Below are 5,123 nucleotides of genomic sequence, written 5' to 3' on the forward strand. Positions count from 1 at the left end.
AATTCATATTTTCATTGGAAATGTGAAGCTGATTCACATTTGTTTAATTATTTCAGGTCCCATTTCCTTCAGTTAGCCATTTTTATTAGCAGTGAAAAAAGAATTAATGTAACTCTCTTCATATAAAACTGGCCTGAACAAAGACATGCATCCACAGATGCATCTTGAGGAGGTCCAGTGAGGTGATCCTCCCCCTCTATGCGGCACTGGTCAGGCTTCAGCTGGAGTACTGTGTCCAGCTCTGGGCGCCACACTTCAGGAAGGATATGGACAGCATGGAGAGGGTCCAGAGGAGGGCCCCTTGCATGGTCAGAAGGCAGCAGGGCAGGCCCTAGGAGTTGAGGCCACAGGACCTGAACCTGTTCAGCCTCAAGAGAAGGCTGAGGGGGGATCTAGTGGGATCTAGTGGCCTGTTACAAGCTAGACAGCAGGCATTGGGGGAGTCCCTGTTCCCCCCGAGCACTACTGGGAGTAACAAGGAACAATGTCCATAAGCTGACAGAGCAGATTCAGGCTGGCTATCAGGAAGCGCTACTTCACGGTTAGGGTGGCTAGGATCTGGAACCAACTTCCCAAAGAAGTGGTGCTGGCTCCTACCCTGGGGATCTTTAAGAGGAGGCTAGATGAACACCTTGCCGGGGTCATTTGACCCCAGTACTCTTTCCTGCCATGGCGGGGGCCGGACTTGATGATCTTCTCAGGTCCCTTCTGACCTGACCAACTATGAAAAATCTCCGTTTTATTATTTCATCCTGGTAGAGTTTTCAGAGATACATTATTCTTTTGATATTTTCAAATTTATAACAATTACTTAATCGATAAAATATTTTGCAAAAAAGAACAGTGCTGTAGCTAGGGTAAGGTGACCAGAGAGGTGCCCACAAATGCAGCCTTGGGGTGATGGGTGGGGAGTGAAGAAACCTCCCCCCCCACCTGACTGTCTTTGCCACCACATAACCATGCCTGTGTATGGCAACTGCCTTGAGCACTCAACCACATAGTTAAGCCATTGAAAAAGATGTTTCAGGGTAAGATGGCCATTCCAACTTCTCCATATTAATAGCTATAGTACAAATATTTCAGAACATATATCTGCAAAAGGGTCCATCTATTCTAATATTAAAATAAATATTTGGAAAAGAAAAATGTTTTAAGCTGATACACTAATTAAACATGAAAGCAGTCTGGTGTTAGAAGTCATGAACCAGTCACAAAAGAGATCCCATAGGGACCCCTTGGAAAAGTACATTTTTACCTTATAAGAGGTGCAATGCAAATTAAAACTTTTGTAATTCTTTTATTTTCTTGAAAAAAATAAAGTTGAGAGGGCTGCAATTTATTAACTCGTGAACAGTAAAATAAAAAAAATATTCATAATGTTTTCTAAAAGCAGTAGGACTCCGGGAAACACACATTACCATCTGCTAATCAGTTTTATTGGTACATTAAGCAAACTCTGTTTTGCCTTTAGCTACTAACCATAACATTGCCTAGCTTTGTCAGTTGCAAAATTGTGCCTGATTTTTATGAATCGTAGTTATTGTAAAAACATAAAAATAAAAAATCCTCTAAGTCTGCTGTATTTTAGTAATAGAAAACAGCACAAGTTGCATTTAACTATGAATCGCTCTCTCTCTCTCTCTATAGATATACTATTAAATAACACGTCATGTTTTTAAACTTTCAGAATAATGAACTGTGCTTTTGGATGTGCTTGCAGTATTTTAGAAGTGCCCCTTAAAATACAAAGAGGCAGTTCTACAATTCTTTATGCTCTACACAGCCCTATTAAAACACTTGAGGTTAAAACTAAAGCTGGCTGAAATTTCAGTGAATTCAGGTTGAATGTGCCTTAGGTTAAACTGGTGAAACTATGAGAGGATGAAGTGCTGACCCTCTTTTATCCAAAAGCCCATTTAAGAGGCCACCAACCCAGGATGTGGGAGACCAAGGTTAAATTCTCTTTTCTGCTTGAGGGGAAGACAAACACCCTCTTTGTCTTCCTCGCCTTCTTCCTCTTCCTCCTTTCCTTTGCTTTAATTACCGTATTTTGTGTCCACTTTACTTGGGATCCAGTGGAACTTTCTGTTTGATGTGGTATGCAGTTGTTCAGGTTTTAAATTTGTTTAGGTGAGAGAGAACAAAAAAAATCAAATTTTGCTTGAACAGAGACTTAAAAAGATTAGTTTGGTAAAATAAGAAAATAATGGCTAAAGTGTTATAATATTTGTTCTGTACTTTTTTGCTTGTATTTTTTGTCTGTTCATTTTTCTTAACCCCCTTCCCTATTTTTTTTAAGATTCCTTGGACTGTGGACACATCTCTATCTAATCCCCAAAGCCCAGATTCAGGTTTAGCAACTGTCTGCCACCCAGTACCCAATTTCCATTCCACACCAATTCAAAGTGGAAATACTTATTAGTTTAGCTTTTGCACTTAGTATTAAAATAGCTGAAAGTGATACATCTGAAACATTTGTAACTGACTGTTTTCGAGATTCTGAGTTCTTTTCCCATACCTGCCTCTGTTCACTTTGCAAGTGGAGGCAGGAGGAAAGAGAGAATGGGTGGGGCTTCCTTCTTATCTTGCTGATAACATTTTCGAGATTCAGAAGAAATCAATTAATTAGTGCTCTGTAAACATTTCTCTACTACTGATAATGAAATTATAAGTGATGATTTATGGGAAATAGTTCATCTTTCAGGACAATGCAGTTGCTTGAAGTTTGAAATTTTTTTTGTTCATTGTTATTTCGATTTTTACCAGTATTTCAGGGTGAAGAATGAATTTAGGGCTGCAGATTGCAGCTTACGAGCTAAAAGCCAGACAGCGAGTGCCATTTGCAAAGTAGAGGAAAACCTCATGTCCTTTCAGTGTGACTGTGTAAGAAAAGTTACTTCACTCACCACCTTGTGTTTTTGTGAGGGGCAATTGCTCCTCAATTACCAGGTTTTGGTATATTCTTAAGTGCCTTTGTGTTATTTTGCTTGGCTAGTTGTTTACTGTAAACATTTCAGTTAATCTAATTCCACATACCTCCTCTTCAATTACGTCATGGCACTTCCATTTCTAAGGTAGCTGCAGAGAATGGCAGGGAAAGCAGTAGGTAGATAGAGGAAAAGAAAGTGGACTATAGGTCTAGCTGCTTCTATAACTATAACTTGAATGGATACTTTAAAATAAAAATTGCTTAAAAATAACGTGGGAGTGCAGAAATGGTACACATCTTTCCTCCTGTTTTTTTTGCCATCAACTCTAAACATATTACAGATATAGGGATATAATATTGACTGATCATGTTCAAATTGTGTACTATTGAGTTTGCAGCATCATAAAAAAACTCTTAGCCATGCAGGCAGAATAACACTTTAGCCATTCTGCAGCTGTGAGCCTGCAAATATTGTTGAGAAACAGAGTACATAGGTGAGTCTGTCAGGAGTAGTGTTCTGAGGACAATTTTAGCCATATTTTTAAATACTCTACTTCTGCAAATTGAACATGGAAAAAAAACCATGGAGAAAATAATTATATATTCAGTTCAGGGTCTGGATAGTGGTCTCGCAGTTGAATAGGTTCCATTGCTGAGATTGCCTCAGATGATTCAAATGATGGAATTCATCAGAAACAAACACATTAACCAGAAGACGCATGGGAAACGAACAGAAGATAGAGGGGTTATGCGTGAGGCTTCCTCTTGAAGACAACAGAATTGCCCATAGGCCATCTGAACTTGGAATCACAAGACATGTGTTGCTTATGCAGGGCATGAATTCAGGATGCATCAGAGAGATTGCAGAAATTCACAAGGCGTTCCAGGCACTACTTCTCCTTTCATTCATGTGGGCACCAGTGATGCTACTACAAATGACCTGAGAATAGAAGAGCAGACTATGGCCATATCACCTCCCTGAAGAACCTGGGAAACCTGAGAGTAGTGCTGTGAGGGATGCTTTCAGAACCTCCTTAAGCCAGGTACTCTTCCAAACTGCCAAGAGGGCACTTGTCAGGCTTAGTTATGTAAGGAGTGGAAGCAAGGGGATGGGGCTTGTTTCTCAGTAGCAGCCCTGAGCTTGACCAGCCGGTGGTATAGACATGGCCTCAGGATGTTGGGTAGGTGGATAAAAGTCTTGTGGGATCAGCATGGAAAATTCACTAGCTGTTGAACAATTAGGATCAAGGGATGAGGGCCAGGAAGAAGAAGCTAATTTCTGGAGAATAGATGGGAAACTGTTTAAAAAGATGCAAGAGGAGAAATCAGCAGGTTGCTCAACAAAATACCTTCTACACTTGTACATACAAGAAATATGAGAAACAAGAGGATGAACTGGATGGGTCAATATCCGACAGGTGGGGAGTCCCAAATAGGGTTAGAAAGTTCAGACCACATAACATTCAGAGGGTTTGCAATCCCTTTGGAAGACGAGATGAATTTAAAAGGGATCTTGATAAACTGGGAAACTTAGCAATAGATGAAAAAAACCCAAAATTCAATAAACAAAAATGTAAGGTGATAGGAAAGAAAAATTAAAGGTCCAAATATAAAATGGCAGTTTTGGCTACATTAATTGAAACATTGTGTGATGGGCTGGCTGGCAGTGACCTGGCCCAGGGGTTTTGAAAGGGCAAAAGATGATTGGAGGACTTGGGATTCCCTTTCCGCACCAATCAGGCTCCAGAGACTCACCCCTTCCCCCCCTCCCCCATGTCCCGATTTGCCCCTTGGGTCACCTGGAGGGGGATAAAATGGGCAGCGTGGGCTGACTCAGGGGAGACCAGCAAGGGACAACAAGGAAGGAGCTTCACAGAGCTGAACCAGTGGAGCAGGAGCAGTGCCTCAGAAGAGCCTGAAAGAGCAGGACCTGCAGGCGGCAGTGGGACCCTCAGCAGTGCTGCGTGCGGCCGACAGGAGAGGCTCCCCACTGGGCTCCAGGAAGGATCTGAGCAGTGCCCTGAGAGGTTCCCAGCTCTGCTTCCAGCTTCTCCATTCAGAGGCTGGGCAGGGTGATGTGAGGCCAGGCTCTGGGAAGGTCAAGACCTCTAGCAGGCTATGATGCTGTCATCAGTGGTGGCTGTGTGGCAGGGCTCCTGCCTCCTGCAGAGGAGATCTAGGTTTGAGTCCCAGC

This window comes from Crocodylus siamensis, chromosome 3 (genome assembly GCF_052110815.1).
Source record: "Crocodylus siamensis isolate JL-2025a chromosome 3, ASM5211081v1, whole genome shotgun sequence".
Taxonomy (NCBI): Eukaryota; Metazoa; Chordata; order Crocodylia; family Crocodylidae; genus Crocodylus; species Crocodylus siamensis.